The sequence below is a fragment of the Triturus cristatus genome, chromosome 2_1, assembly GCF_964204655.1.
Source record: "Triturus cristatus chromosome 2_1, aTriCri1.1, whole genome shotgun sequence".
Classification (NCBI taxonomy): domain Eukaryota; kingdom Metazoa; phylum Chordata; class Amphibia; order Caudata; family Salamandridae; genus Triturus; species Triturus cristatus.
In genome coordinates, this window is record NC_140581.1 from 284,983,306 (window position 1) to 285,000,559 (window position 17,254).

Sequence of the window (17,254 nt, forward strand, 5' to 3'; positions counted from 1 at the left end):
TTGTACTTTAGCGCTGTATAAAAAAATGTGAATGGTTGAGTTATTCATTGCGGAAATAGGCAAACTTGAGAGTGCTGCTAAAGTTGTCGCTCTCAGGTGTCATAATAGTTTTACAAAAAAGATAAAAGTGCTCACTCTTTGTTCTCCCATTAGTTTTTGCTGCAAATAAAACACATTCTAGCACACTGGGTTTGTCTAGGCCGATGTGTGCACGAGTCTCAGTTTAGCAGGTTGTGTGAAAGTGTGTTGGTGCAAGTAATGACCCGAGGTGTAAATAGCATCAGATTATGGCACATGGAAGGGTGGAATGTTCAACACATTTTCACTGTTAAATATCCGACTAGTAACGCGCAGACCACAGTAAAGAAGCGAGTTTACTCACTGTGTCATCCTGCTGTTGCACGATGAGTATTGGGTAGAGACAAGGCAGGTGTGCTTTATCCCAATATCTACCATCAGCAATATGCTGTAATCATTGATGGAGGTCTGTGCATCCATGGGTTTCTCGAGCGCAATCCCCGTGTAGTTCCTGACACCAGGAGGTTCTGTCTCCTCATCTGCTGCTCTGGTCGGTCTCTGACCCTTTATAAACAAGAGGCATGTGAACTTCATAGAAGCCCCGCCCCACACACTGGCGGTGTGCAACATCTTCCCGCCCTTTCCCCACTATGATGGACAGCTCACTCGAGGGACCCCGGCGCCCATCGGCGCAGTGGCAAAGTTACAAACACACATGGTCGCTGGAGACAACTCTTCTGGCCCTTTACGCAGCTGTAGTGTAGGAAAAGCACTATACATTTACCCAACGAGGTAGCACTTACTGATTAGCCAGTAGAACGTACTCCAGTTGAGTAGAGGTATTGCACAAAACGGTGGCATCTTCTTGGATAAATATGCAGGGCAGGATTCATTCTGGCACGATGCTCTTGTCACAAAAATTAAACCTCAACAGGAAGTCTTACAGATATAAATAAAGCAGGTGCCCGAGTTGAAGGTCAAATTCAGAAACGCATTAATCAGCACAAAATCTCCGCGATCACGCGAAATTTCGCGTGATCGCGGAGATTTTTTGCCGTTTTGCGATATTTTGCGAAAGGCACTTTCGCAAATTCCGCCCACCCTTACTCACAACTGATGGCACACACTCAGAGCCTAAATCCAAACCAATTAGGTAAGTGTAAAGAGATATACTTGTATCTTATTTTATAGAACCAAGCAGGACTTTGCACAGGTAAGTAAGAACACTTTCAAATGCAAAGCTGTACACAGAACTGCAATTGTAGATTGTATTGGAATCGTTTACAGATTTGTATTACTTTTACAGTTCAAAATACAGTGAGATTACTTTCGATTACTCTTGGATTACTTTTCAATTACTTCTAGGTCTTGAGGTGATATGCTGAGATATCACACACTAGCTGGGGTCACTTACAGGTAAGAACATCAATTCTTAAACTAAAGCACAGTTACATTATTTTCATGCAAACCTTCAACCTCTACAACATCTTTAGGAACAAAACATCACTACATTGGTTCCTATGGAGAAAAGAAGGTTATCAGTTTGCAGGTAAGTAAACGTCTTGCACAAATAGATTTTTGGGGTTAGTACCAAGGTTCCCCAAGGTTTAGGTAGGAACTTAGCTGTTCCGGTAGTTGGGAATAGATGAGCAGTGCAGGGGCCAACAATCAGCACAGGAGCTGCACCACCAGCGGCACAGGTGTGGCCGGGTGCAGAGTGCCATGGACGCATTTGTGGCCCTGTGGATTCCAATGGAAATCTCTGGTTCGGCAAAGATGCTGCAGGCTCGGGCAGGGAGACTTCCTGAAGGCAACCACTGGCTGGAGAGGTAGGTTGTATTCTTGGGGGATACCTGGACACTGCTGGTTGGGCCACCCAAGGCCGTGGGTGTCTTTTGGCATTGGGTTCCTCTTACCAGCTCCAGTCAGGGAAACCTTCAGGTTGAGGCTTCAGGCTTTGGCTTGATGCTTGAGGGAGATCGTTGGATCACAATATCCCAGGTCAGGATTGGTGGGGAGACCTCCTTGTGGTGCTTGGCCACTCAAACTCAGGCCATGTGCGTCGGGTGTAGAGTGGTGCAAAACCACACAGCCGCCTGGATCCGGACTCTGTGGGTGAGTCTTTGTTTGAGCAAATCCGGTGCACATAGGAGACAGTGTCTTAAAGATGGTTGCTGGGCAGGTCCTCCGGGCTCTAGGGGACTGCTGGCTGCTAGACACGCCGGGGTTTCTCTGTAGTCAGGTCAGAGTCGGGACAGACTGGTAGGGCTGTGGCCAAAGCAGTTGGTGTTCTCTTCTTCCTGGGTAAGCATGGCTCTTCGGTCCTTCTTTCTTTCCTCTAGAATTTGAAGAGGCAAGGTTCAGGGTCACCCCTACGGGCGTTAAAGGGGTGTGCAGGTTCAAACCAATGGGTCCCTTCCTTGGGGTGAGTACACCCCCTATTATGCCACCATCCACTGGGGGAAGGCATGAGCCTCGTCCTACTTATCTGGGTCCCCGCATCTTCAAGATGGAGGGGACTGAGATGTGTGCTTTACCTCGCCTCCCCCACCTGAGGGGAGGGGTGGCAGAGGTGGGCACACCTCCCCTCTAGGCTTGGTGGTTTTTCTGCAGATTTTTCTGCCCAAAGGGGGGCAGAACCGGTAGGAGCTAGTTGCTGGGGGCAGCAAAAGGGAGGGACAGTTTACAAAGGAAGCAGGGTTTTGAAGATTCCCCTTCGTGGACAGAGCCAATCCTGGTGGGGGAGGCTTGGCACCTCTGACCAGGATGAGCTTTGTTTCTGGACCCAGGGAGCAGAGGCTCTCTACAGAGGGGTCCAGAAGCCTGCCTGGTGGTGGAAAATGGTGGACACCCATTCAGGAACCACAACAGGGCTGGTCGTTTTTCAGGGGGCATCTCTAAGATGGACTTAGACTCTATAAGGGTACAGGGCTCATGCCTCTTTACCCTCATCTGAGGGCTAGTGCACCCTGCCAGAAGGTGGCTTAACTAGGCCCCGGGCAGTGGGCTGCAGGCATGGTACACAGGGATGTGTGCTCTGTCAACTCTTTGCTTTTCTCTGCACCAAAACACAGCCTGCAATGGCAGTGTGTCGGTGTTTAGGTACAGGGACTCTAAGGGTGGCACAGTAGTTGCTACAGCCCTTAGAGGTCTTCCCTGGTCACAGTGCCCTTGGTACCCATGGTACCTTTTACAAGGTACCATGGGCCAGAGATGTGCCAATTGTGGGTTCAAAGGTAAAGTTTTGGGAAAGAACACAGGCCCTGGGAACCTGATTGGCAGGGACCAAGAGCACATCAAGTCAAGTTGCATCAGATGTCAGGCAAAAAGTAGGAGGTAACCATGCAAAACAGGACACATTCCTACACACCACCATTGAACCGCCACACCTGCTGGGGATCCGTGATCACCTCGGTGGTGGTGAGGCTGACGGTGCCGCTGCAGTACCGCCAAGAACATTATGAGTTTCGTCACCTCCACAGTTTTCATGGTGGTGAGCCCGGCAGGAAAACTGTGCCAGTGAGGAAACTAAGGGGGCCCTATGGGGCCCTTCATTGTCTCAGGGCCATGGGGTGCATGCAGGGGGGCACATGGTGTGCTCCCCTGTGTGCATGCACCCCAGATCCTGCACGGCATGGACTGCACCAGTCCATGGTATGCGGAACAGGCTTTGCCTAACCAATTTCTGTGCCTTTCTATGGCTCACTGCCTGGACTGCCAAAACACTGTGAGCCAGACCAGGAGAAAACTCCTAATCTGGCAGGCGGTAGGCAGTTGAGTTTGGTGGTGTTGGAGCGGGTACCCTGGCATAGCGGCCCGCTCCCACACCACCAAACTCATAATCAGGCCCTTGTTTTTTTTCCAAGTCCTACAAACTTGCATTTTCGGAAATACTTTTCTATGATATCCACATAATTTTTGTCTCACTGAGAGAAAAGCTGTACCATAGTTCATTAGAATCCTATGAATAATTCTTGAAGAGCAATTACAGCCAACACGTGCTTCACTGCAAAATTTACCATTTCTTCAAGACTGTAAAAGTAAACATACATTACATAGTAAATCTTTTGCTGTAGGGTTAACACTCACTTTTCTATGGATTATAATCTTTTTGAGCAATTACAATCTAAACGGATGTTTTGATATCCACACCTGAGAAATACTATTAAATTGAAATAATGTTGTCACCTACTATGGACTTAATATAATATGGGATATAATGTGATTTATATTTCGACGGATGGGATCCATCTCTGTTGTGAGTAACCCGTCCACTGAGATCTAAATCAGGCCCTAAATCACTTTTTGAAAAACTGTTCAAATAAAGAACATTTTAATTGGAAATGTGTTAAGTTGCATATATTAATGTTAAGACAGTACGTTTTGGCTCCCCCCAGACTAATCAAATAGGAGTTTGGAAGTTATAAAAGTACTAACCCTACTTATCTGTAGTACACAAAAGGATCACCAACACATCATATTGTGTAATCCTGCAAATCTTATTGTAGTTCGACTGGGCATTTTGCCACTGTGCATGAGTACAAGGTCTACGGAAAAAATGCATTAGTGGCCATTTAAGGACCCCCCTTTTATCTCTGCTGCCCCTTGACCAACCACCGTGATACTTTCCAACCTCCACTAATGTAGAAAAAGTAACAGGTCTGGAAGGTTTTGTGGATATTCTTCAAATGAGCACAAAGTTATTAATGGTGAAAAATCTGAGGAATTCGTATCTCAAGTAACTGTAAATAAAACTATAGAGTGGCTACATATACATAGTTAGGAAATAGAATTAAAAAAACCTTAGAAATTCACTGAAAACCCCAAAGTTTACAGGGACATTATAGTTAGGCTCAGATTTTACTTGTAGAAAACCAGTGAAATTTAGCAGTTATAGTAAGCTTAGCTAACTATAACTTGCACTCCTGAAATGCACTTCTCATGACCTCACATATTACATCACTCATAACATGGCTAGTGACATCACTGATGATATCACTGATGACATCTCAAATGACATCACTGATGGAATTATCCAGTGACTGTGAGTGTTTTTAGAAAGTTTATGGGGCACATGCATCAACAATGCCATTTGCGATTCCTTATTAGCGAAAAATAAGGAATCGCTAATAAGGAATAGCAAAAGGCTATGCATGTAGGAATCGCTATTCAAATAGCGATTCCTTAACTTTCCTTAATTGCTACTAGCAAATTGCGAGTAGCAATTGAGGAATGCCATCCCAATCATTCCTATGGGCCTCCAGGCCCATAGGAATGAATTGGAGATTGCATGAGCAAATAGCGAGTACCAGTAGGTTCTCGCAAATTGCTCATGCAATTTCAAGGGTGCAAGGGTGTCAAAATGACACCCTATTGCACCCCTGAAATTGATATGTGCACATATGTTGCACACACACATGCTCTAAGGGCATGTGTGTGCGCAACATGAAACTTTGAAAAATGCACAAAAGTGCATTTTTCAAACTTTTAGCAAATTACCATGCAGTTCATCTTCATGGTAATTTGCTCCCCCTATTAGCGAATTCGCTAATTTTTTAACTTTCATGCATTGCATTTAAGGAATCCCAAATTGAGATTCCTTAAATTAAGGAATCTCAATTTGGGATTCCTTAAATGCTATCGCTATTTAAGGAATCGCTATTTAAGGATTCCTTAAATAGCGATTTTTGCTTTTGGGTTGATGCATTGGGATTGGGTATTTTTAACTCAATACCGGGAGCTATTAGCGATTCGGTATTTTACCGACTGGATTTTGGCTTGATGCATGAGGCTGTATGAGTGTTAAATATATATACCAAGGTGTGGTGGTGAATTAGTGGGTGTATGAGTACCTGCATGGATGATTCAGTGGTTGCGTGACTGACTGTATAAGTGAGTGATTAGGTGAATGTTTGTATTAGTCTGTCAGTTGGTGTCTAAGTGGCTGTATGAGTATGTGAGAGGGTAGCTGTATGTGTAATAGATTGGTTTTGTGTGTATGTGTGTGTGTGTGTGTGTAAGGGGCTGTATGGGTGAGTGTGTGTGTTTATGGCTGTGTGGGTGAGTGAGGGGATGTGTTAGTGGTATATGGGTGAGTAACTGGGTATGTAAGAGGCAGTATAGGTGAGTGATGGGTTATACGAGTGACTGTTGTGAGTGAGTGAATGTGGGACTGGCCGTATGGGTGTGTGTGCTTTTGCAAGTAACCGTATAGGTGAGTGAGTAAATGTATGAGTAAGTAACTGTGTGTGTGTCACTATATGGGTGACTAAGTGGCTGTGTGATTGACTGTATGGATGTGTAAGTAGATATGTGAGTAGCTCTATGGGTGACTGACGGTGTGTGAGTGGCTGTATGGTAGTAGTAGTAGTAGTAAAGCTTTATTTCGATATAGAAACATATCATAAAAGCAACATGACAGCATAAAAACAATGGTCGAAACAAAGCAATTTACAATTCATATTACCATTAAAAACATTTCATATTTACACGGGATAATCTTAAAATTTATGAAAAATGAAAAAAGGACACTTTACTGTATCGTCAGTTGTTTAGCAGATCTTATGCGCCAAGCCCAGCCTAGGAATTTAGCCAAACAAATGGCAAAAAAGGGTCTTGTATCTGAGAGCAGTATTCTTATAGCTTCCAGATGTGAGCGAGTTCCCAGGCTCCTACAAAGAGGCGTCAACCACCTCCGTCTAGGGGCCATATAGACTCGACACTCAAATAGAAAGTGTGCGACAGATTCGATTTTTAGCTCGCAGAATGGGCAATAGGGTACAGTTTGCAGTGGTGGTTTCCAGGTAGAGGTAAACTGACATAAAGGTAAGACCCCAACCCTGAATTTAAAATATAATGCCCTATCATGTGGACTGAGAATCAAGTCCAAATATGGTTCTCTGGAGGGGATATCTTTAACCATCAAGAAGTTGGCAACAGATCTTGGGTGATTTGATTCACCAAGTCTCTCGTTATCCACCCAAGACCAGTAAGCCTTCTTCAGTTCTTGTTTAGGAGGTGCTGTTTTATTTTCCCACGCAGCTCCCAGACCAAGCTTGTATAATGCCCTCTTGACCTCTCTGAGCCAGGCGATCTTATGCCAGCCAGGTAAGGACAGTACATCTTTTAGGGCGTCTGCATAGCTGTGGAGTTCGGGGACGTTCCAAATTCTAGACCATAGTAGTAAGGGGCGTAATTTAGCTTGCTCGCAGATTGGACGGGTACCTGCGTCCAGCAAGAGGGGGATTGTGGGGGTGCTCTGGGGTAGCCTCATCAGATCTTTGTGAAATTTATTTTCTAGGTGGGCCAAAGTATCCACTCTCTGGGTACCCCAAAGTTCTGCGCCATACAGTGCTGCACTCACAACCCTACCCCTATAAATATCAAGAAGTGCCCCAATAGGTTTTATGAAGGAAGCACGCTGCTCTTTAAGTAACGCACCAACAACCCTCTTATGGGTTAGAAACACTTTTTGGTGATGGGCCTTCCAGCTCATACTATCACAAAGACGTATGCCTAGATAGTCAAATTCTTTGACCCGTTCTAATGTGACAGAGTCTAGAGTGGGGGGTTTAACAGATTTCTTAGGGGGGTTGAGGACAAGAAATTTGGTCTTGCCAATATTTATGGCCAATCCCTTGGTGTCACAGAAGGCCTTGAAGCTGGAAAGTAGTGACTGTATGCCTACAGGTGATTTCGAAATCAGGAGGGTGTCGTCCGCAAACAGGAGCGTCGGGATTTTCCTTCCAGCCATGGATGGTGCATCTGCAGGATGTTGAAGAAGGTGCTCCACCACTCCATTGACGTAAAGCGAAAACAGAGTGGGGGCAAGCACACACCCCTGGCGGACGCCCCTGTCTACTGGAATACACGGGGTTTTTTCTCCCTGGGCACCCCATCTGATTTGGGCAAAGTTGTTTTCATGGAATTTTATCAGCAAGGCCAACAAATAGGGAGGTAGACCTAACTCGTCAAGGACCTTCCACAATAATGCTCTTGGAACCAGGTCGAAGGCTGTTTTTAAGTCTATGAAGACTAAGTATAAGCTGCCCCCTCCTAGCACCACTACCTTCCAATAGAGCATTAAAAGGCGGAATGTCTGCTCGACGGTGCCTGTCCCTGATCTAAAACCCGCTTGGAAATCAGACAATATCTGATTTTCATCCACCCACTCCAGAATCCTGCCCAATACCACTTTCCCCGCTACCTTTTGCGTCGAATCCAGCAAACTGATGGGGCGGTAATTGGCTGGGTCTTCCCTGCTACCCTTCTTGAAAATGGGGACTACTTCAGCGCCCCTCCAAGAGTCAGGGAAAGATCCCCCCAACATAACCTCATTAAGAAGAGCAGCAATTAATCTGCTCCAAAATGGGGGATTATTTTTTATCAAGTCGCCCGGGATCCCATCAGGTCCTGCCGCTTTGTTAGAAACAATACACCTGATTGTCTTCTCTACTTCCAAGGTGGTAAATAGGACTTCATTTGGTGGGAGATCTGTGGAACTGAGCCTTGGGAGCGGGTCTGGTTGCGGAGGCCCTGTCTGAGCCGAATACAATTTCGAAAAGTGGGCAAACCAGGCAACACCAGGGATATTACAAGTCAGTTGTTGATCAATGGGCTTGTCTCTTGATCTTAGCAAGTCCCAGAACCCCTTAGCATCTTTCCTTGTGCTCGCCTCCGTTAGGTCACACCAAAAGTTGAAATCATATGTCCGCTTGGCCTCAGTCACAGTTTTCCTATAAAGTTTCCTTGCAGACCTGATGGTAGCTTGGTCTTTTCCTTTTACTGCAGCAACAAGATCACCCTTAGCAAGTCGACACTTGGCTGTGAACCACTTTTCACTTGTTCTCAGGGCCCCCTTTGAGGCAGTTCTGGAGCTGGGTTTGGGAATGATGAACAGCCCACTTAGTGCCGTTACAGTCTCCATAAATAACGATAAAAACATCTTGCTATCGCTATTCGTGCTATCAAGCCTAGATTCAGCCTCTAGTAAGATGGTTTCAGCTTGTGACATCCTAGCCTCATCCGCTGAGACTCTTGCCCATTTAAGACGTCTGCCACAGTTTGAGGGAAGAATCTCATGTGAAGCTTTCCATAACTGATTAGTAGCTTCTTGAGACCCAGTTTGCCAGGGGACAGAAATGGTTAAAGCGAGAGGGTTGTGGTCGCTGTCACAGGTCTCTATAACCTCCATGTCTTGATGATATGGCCAGAGGTTATAGTTGAGCATAACAAAGTCAATTCTGGATGAGTGACCCATCCTATTGTATGTATGGGCACCCATGGGATCTGATTTAGAACGCCCATTCGTTGCTCTCAAGTTATGCTCCATGCAAAGAGCATTTATATCGATCGCCTTTTGTGTCCATTTAGGGATCGGTTCGAGGTTCAAAATAGGGATGCCCCTCCTGTTATCCTTCTCGTTGGTATCCAGAATATCTTCTTTGGCTAAAGGCTCAAAACAGCAATTAAAATCGCCTGCCAGCAGGACGAGAGAGTCGGCGTCACAGGCAGACAGGTTGTTACTTAAGCCTAGAGAGTTTAGAGATCCTCCGTTCCTATTGCCCCTTAAGTAGAGATTAAATAGTTCTAGTTTCCTTCCCCCTTTGTAGTGCACTGTTAGCCATTGAAGGTCAGGTGTTTCGGTGGTCCTTTGAGAAACACTGAGGTCTAGTGCTATGTTGATCCAGATGAGAAGACCACCGGATGGGCGTCCTTTAGAACCTTGGTGACATACAGCCGGAACATAGAAGGTCGAAAACCCCACTCTATGTCTAGGTTCCTGGCACCATGTTTCCTGTAGCAAGCAAATGTCATAGGGTGCCAGGAAGGTGTTCCATTCCGGGTTATCAAAGTTACGTGCAAGGCCAGCCACATTCCAGCTTAAGACCCTCAGTGAAGAATCGCCTGGGGAGGCAACTCTATCAGGCAGGTCGATCTCCATTGGATTAGATTGTACTGGAGGAGGGGGGATCGAACAGGGGCTGTCTGGCCTCGTTTCCACTCTTTTGCAATCTAAAATGGCCATTTTGATCGATTCCATGGCCCGGGGCAAGAGAGTCAGAAGCCCGGCTTGGCTAGTCGGAGGGTCGTTGGTTGGATTTCCAATTATGTCTATAACATGTGGAGACAATGCTTTTTCTAGTTGTGGGCATGCTGGGAACATAGAAAGTCAATCGACCTCCTCCAGGCCTCCAAATCTATTGTAGGTTGAAAGGCCATTCCAGTGTAAAAGAGTATTCTTTTGCCTCATGGGATGGGTGTTCCATGGGTGGTGCTGCACCAAGGACCAGTTATCCGCTTGGGTATGCAATTGGCGTGGGGGGTAAAAATAGGATAGCGGCCTTGGTATGACTAAAGAATCTTCACTAGTTGGCCAGGAACAGATATGGTGCGCCGTATGTGGGTCTTCAAAAGTTACAACTACACAGTCCCCTTGCTTAGATTTCTTGGTTGGGCCCACCCAGGGTATTCTACGGACCATCATTACTCGGCTTCTTTTGCCATTGGGAATCGGTCTGTTGACGTTAAGCCAGTGCATAGTTTTATTTTTCAATGACCAGTGGTTTTCGTGTTGGTCAGTGCCAATCACAGGGACGCCTGTCAACACGACCACATAGTCATTGGCCTCTGGTGGAAGGTCTATATAGCCTCCTCTAAAATTTTCTTTTGGACGAGGACCCTGGGTTTCGGCAGGCTGGGGTCTGGCGGATGCTACCAGGTTTGGATTTACTTTTCCAGGCTTAGAGTTCCGTGTGGGAATCTGCGGTTTGGTAGCCTGAGGTTTAGCGGTTATGGAAACTTGATCCACAGCCACAGTCCTCGACTTAGGAACAGGCCTTACAGCAACAGGTACTGGTGGGGGGTGCTGCTCAGCTTGCAAAACAGGGGCTGGCGAAAGTGGGTCAGATAAGGACACGCCCTGGTTTTCGAGACTTCTTAGGCCGAGAGTGGCCAGAGCAATAATGCTCTTCTCCATCTCGAGTAGATTGTTTTCTATCCTAGACAATCTTAAGTCGAGTGGTGAGAGAAGTTTTTTTAATGTTTCCCAGACTTGATCTATAAATTCCTTATCATTCCTTCCCTGGTCTTGTACCTGCGCCCCCTCGTCTACTGGGGTGGTGTTGGCTGGACCCTCTCCCATACTTTGGCATACTGACTGTGTGCTCAAGGAACCCTCAGGTAAAGCATTACGTGCCTGAGTGTTGGTCATTGTGAGTTGGTGGGAGACTGCGACCTTTGCCTTTTTACGAGAGTAGGCTGAGCGTAATTGGCGTTTTCTTTTGGGTTGTGCACCACTAACACGGGAAGTAGTTGGGAATGCTTGGGAAAGGGGATTAAGGGTGGGGGTCTGGGCGAGAGAAGGTGCAGCGAAACTTAGCTCTTCTGTAATGCGTGATTGTTCTAAGGGCGGAGTGAGGGTAGAAGTAATCGGGGGCTGGTGTAAATCAACCTGGGTGGTAATACTATTTGGGCGGGCAGGGCGTGCTGGAGTGACAGCAGAGGCTATATGTCCTAGGGATGATTTTTTCGAGAGGGCAATTACCTCAGACAGCCTACGTGCAGCTACCAATTCTAGGGATACCCGGGTTTGAAGTTTAGATATTTCTTCATCGATGGCTATATTTGTGCGGGTGATGAAGTCGTCCATAGGGCCACAGATTTGTGAACCACCTTTGGAGGCTTTGCTACGTGTCATCCTAGTACTCATGGTGCTTACGATGAGATCAGGGTCGTCATTCGACTTACTAACTAGGGAGCTTCAGTTTAAGCTAACCTGTCTCAGCACGATGATACAATAACAAGCAGGTTAGGAGCAATAAGGGGGGTGGGCCTGGGCCGTCCTCTGCCGTCCTCGAACGGCCTCAAACGGCCCGCTCTTAGCCCGGTCTTCGCCCCGGCCGTTGCCCCGCGCGCGTCCCGCGTGCGCGTTGTCCACACAAGCTATGAAGGAAAAACAAGAGGAAGGGGCGGGAAGAGGACCAGCTGCGGCCGATCCACGCCGCTAGAAATGCTGGTCCTCGCAGTCCCGCCTCTACCCCTGTTGACCAGATGACAGCTTGCAAGGGGCGCGTTGGTGCTCAAGCACGTGAAGGGAGGCAAAAAGGATGTTCCCCAGAGAGAGTCTAAGCCTACGAGCGGCGCCCGCGAAGCGGGGGCCGCGAGGCGTGGCGAAGTGGCCAGACAGCAACAACACAAGAGCAGCGCTTCTTTGCAGGAAGGGTCCCAAGGCTCACTCACTCCACACAGATTTTAAAGAGGAGGAGGAGGGGGCGGGAAGAGGACCAGCTGCGGCCGATCCACGCCGCTAGGAATGCTGGTCCTCGCAGTCCCGCCTCTACCCCTGTTGACCAGATGACAGCTTGCAAGGGGCGCGTTGGTGCTCAAGCACGTGAAGGGAGGCAAAAAGGATGTTCCCCAGAGAGAGTCTAAGCCCACGAGCGGCGCCCGCGAAGCGGGGGCCGCGAGGCGTGGCGAAGTGGCCAGACAGCAACAACACAAGAGCAGCGCTTCTTTGCAGGAAGGGTCCCAAGGCTCACTCACTCCACACAGATTTTAAAGAGGAGGAGGAGGGGGCGGGAAGAGGACCAGCTGCGGCCGATCCACGCCGCTAGGAATGCTGGTCCTCGCAGTCCCGCCTCTACCCCTGTTGACCAGATGACAGCTTGCAAGGGGCGCGTTGGTGCTCAAGCACGTGAAGGGAGGCAAAAAGGATGTTCCCCAGAGAGAGTCTAAGCCTACGAGCGGCGCCCGCGAAGCGGGGGCCGCGAGGCGTGGCGAAGTGGCCAGACAGCAACAACACAAGAGCAGCGCTTCTTTGCAGGAGTGGCTGTATGGGTATATGAGTGGCTATGCCAGTGGTTGTATTAGTGAGTGAGTAGGCAAATGAGTGGCTGTATGGGTGAGTGAATGGATTTGTGTGTAGATCTATGAATTAGTGAGTGGGTGTGCAAGTACTGGTATGGGTCTATAGATGGGTTTGTGAATGGTTGTGTAGCGGTGGGGGTGAGAGTATGAAAGGCTCTATTGGGTAAGAGTATGCAAGTTGGTGATTTTGTGGATGGTTTCATCAGTGTCACTGACCATGTCATGAGTAGGGGTGGGCGGAATTTGCGTAATCGCGTTACGCAAATCTCCGCGAAACGGTAAAAAATCTCCGCGAACACGCAGAAATTCCGCGAACACGCGGAATTGCTTGTTCGGGATACTTTTTTCCTGTTCGCGATCGCTGTTTGCGTGCTCGGGGTGAAATATCTCGCGAACACGCATGCTGAGAACGCGAACAAGCAAAAAATTTCGCGAAGTCGCGGAACGCAGATTTTTGGGCAATTTCGCGTTCTCCGCGGAACGCGAAATTACCCAAATTCCGCAAATTCCGCGAACGGAACGGAATTTACCGCCCAGGCCTAGTCATGAGTGATGTAATATGTGAGGTCATAAGCAGTGCATTGCGGGGGCACCAGTTATAGTTAGCTCAACTAACTAGAACTGCTGAATTTCACTGGTTTTGTACATTAAAAAAACTTAAGAAATTGACTGAAAAAAAAGGTTACAGGGATGTTATAGTTGGTCAAGTACCCAATCCATGTAATTAGACTCACTAATTCCTTTTAGGAGCATGGGTACTGGACCTTTATTGTGCTCCTAGTCCCCTCTCTTTTGTTGTGATAAATGACCCTGCTCCCTCCTCATTACAGCTGTGTGTGGCCATTGTTCTGCCACTGCCCTTCTTGCCTGCCCTAAACAGTTAGCTTGCTGTCCCATCCACCTCATCCTTACGCTCTGTTGTCAGAGTCCATGCACCAGCCACTCTCTCCTGCCTTGCATGGTCCTATGTGGTGTCACTGCCTTCCATTTAGCTTGATGTCCCTGTCCACTCCTCTTGCCCTCGGTTCCCCAATTCTATGCAGCATCAGTGTCCTCTTGCTTAGCCTCTGCACTTAGAGTGTAATCCCTACTCTCCTTTCCCCTTCCCTCCAATCTCTGTGTGCTTGACCCTGCTCTCTCCTTTCTGCCCACCATATGCTATGAACCTGCCACCCTCCTATCTACTCTCAGTGTTCTTTTGAGCTATTCCAGCCCCTCCCACCTATCTAGCAAGGTCAGATGGCTGCCACCTGTCCCTGTCACCTCCACCCTGCCTGTCCAATTTCCATGTCCCTATCCCCTTCCATCGGTCCTCCATGGTCCAGTTTGCTGCCACTCGCTTCTGTCTTCCATGCTCTGTTGTGCTGCAACTGTTCCTCCTGTCTGCCCTGCATGGTCTGTTGTGAAGTCCCTTCCCCTGCCCTTTTTTGTCAGTGTCCAGCTCCCACCCCTCCCTTCTATCCTTCATGGTCTTTTGTGCATGCCCCTGCCCCCTCCCTTTTGCCTACCATTGGTGTTGTGCTGCCACTAACCCTCCTGCTTGCCATGCATAGTCTTCTGTGCTGCTACAGCCCCTCCTACCTGCCCTGTGTAGCCAACTTGTCGTCACCTTCCCTCCATTGTCTCTGTGTATGCCATTATAGTCTCACAGTTGCCCTCAATGGCGTGTTGTGTTTCCAATGCCCATTCCACCTGCCCTCCATGGTCCACTTGCTGCTCCCACCCTGCCCTATTGCCCACTGCCCTCCATTTTCCATGTGCGGACCCCTGTCCCCTCCTTCCTGCCTTGATTGGTCCGCTGTTGTTCCCCTACGCCCTCTCTCCTGCCCTTCATGGACTGTTATGCTGCAATTGCCCCTCCTGTCTGCCCTTGCCTCTTCTCTTTCCCCTCTCCTCTCTGGTGTCAATATGCATGGCCCTATTACCTCCCTATTGCTTTCCATGGTCTGTTTGCTGAACTGCAGGCCCGCTTGCTCTGAGTGATGTATTGTGCTGCTGCTACCCACTGATGCCTGCCTTGTAAGATCAGTTTGGTGCCCCTGACTATCTCCCTCCTGCCCTATCTTATCCGAGTCCGTGTCCCTACCCCATTCCTCCTGCCCTCCGTGATCCAATGTACCAAACTTGCCAACATTTTGAACTTGGTAAGAGGAAGATTTGAGTAAAAAAATGGAGAATTGATTTTTCCCATTGACTTACATAAAAAAATTGGAGCTTTAGACAAATAAAATAAAGGCCTTTTGGCCTGAATCGGGTCTGATGGCATGTATGGTTGTACTGCCAATGCTTCTTCCTTCTGCCCTCAATGGTCTTTTATATTGCCACAGCCTCTCTTGCCTGTACTGCAGGGTTGGTTTGTTGCCCCTGCCCCCTTTTCCCTGCCCCCATGGTCCGTTGTGATGCCACTACCCCTCCCACCTGCACAGCGTGGTCAACTTGTTGGCTCTGCGCCCTCTTCATGAGAGGGTCTTTTTCCCATAGAAATTATGATTAGTGCGCAAAATGTCTCAAATGAGGACATATTTTCTGAGTTCCCAAATAGTAACTAAGGGGCATATGTATCAAAATCTCCATTTGCGAATCTCAAATAGCGATTTTTTGAGAATCGCTATTTGAGAATTACAAAACGAGATGTATTTAAAAATGCACACATATTTAGCGAATTCTTAATATTCCTTAATTGCGATTAGCAAATTGCGAAATCGCAATTAAGGAATACCTTCCCATTCCTTCCTATGGGCCAGGAGGCCCATAGCAATGAATGGGAAGTCATTATCAAATTGCGATTCACAATTTGCTAATCGCAAATTGAGAATAATTTCAAAGGTGCAAGGGTGTCATGATGACACCCTGATGCACCCCTGAAATTAGCATGTGTGCGCATATGGCGCTAAGGGCATGTATGTGCGCCACATGGCACTTTGAAAAATGCCAAAAAGTGCATTTTTCAAAGAAATCGCAAGTTACCACCAACTTGAAGTTGGTGGTAATTTGCGATTTCTTAAGGAGAAATCGCACAACTTGGGTGCGTGTTACATAGCATTTAAGGAATCGCAATTTGCAATTTCTTAAATGCTTACGCAAAATTAAGAAATTGCAAAATTAGCGATTCCTTAATAATGCAATGCTAAAATGGCTCATACATCTCATTTTGCGATTTTGTATTCGCAAACGCTGTTTTTTTGCGAATCGCAGCGTTTGCGAATACAAAATCGTTTGATACATATGCCCCTAAGTACTTTAAAATAATTTGCTATCTTTACGTTTTTTTCTATCCAGTTGTTCACTTGATTATATGTTACACTGAAGGGAGGATGTGGCGTTACAGCCAGAGCTGTAGCATTTGCAACTGGGGAACCAGGTTTGTGTTTTGGCGTCAGCTCAACATCCTTTGATTCTGGGCAAATTACCTAATCTCTCCATGCCTAAAACCAAAGTGAATGTGTCCTTGTGTAATGTAACTGATGGTCATCTAAAGCACTCCTATAACTTTGGGTCAAGTCGGCGCTACATAAAACTTCAAAAAGCAAAATAATCAAGTGTTTGGCACACTTCTGTCATTGGGCCACATTTGGGTGATATTTGTCCTATATTTGGGCTCTTTTTTCTCTGGTGGCTATCTTGGGAGACTTATTTGTTATGTTGCTCCCTAATTTCATCATTTACTGCAGTATACTAAGTAGAACATGCTTTCAGTATTTTACTTTGATTCCATCAAGATGTCGTTCATATGTGCCACACCTTTGGCATAGATTCAGAATGTTAGCACTCTACTTGCTCAATAGAACACTGTAGTAAAACTGCTGATCACCAGGGAGTTAAGTGGCAGTCTGCTGCTGCTGTTGAAAGTGCATGTTTCAGTTTGCATGTGTGCATGTGTTGAAAGTGCACGTTTCAGTCTGCATGTCAGAATATTTTAATGAAATAGAAGATATTTGAGAACTCACTTAAAATGTGTCCTCATTTATCTTTCTACAGCACTAACTATAATTTCTATGGCAAACTGAACCCCCTCATTTTGTTCATTTCTAAATAAAATACTTTAAGTTTTACGCGTTTTATTCAATCAACATGGCTTCAGGTGTGCCATACTTTTGTCATAAGTAACGCCATTAGTGCTCTTGCTTTTCTTTAGGACACTCTGGGAGGCTGCAATAGAACACAAGGGAATCAACTGTCAGACTTAGTTTTCATATAGCTGAGAAAGATAGTGTGAAGTTACAGAAAATATCCTCTCATTTTAGCTTCTTGAGCACCTTCCATAACCTCTTTAGGGAAATCATGAGAAAACACATTTCTCTCAAACTTGATCCTTGAAATCACAACAGAAGGCTTTCCCACAGGGCAAAATCACTAGGCCTGGGCAAAA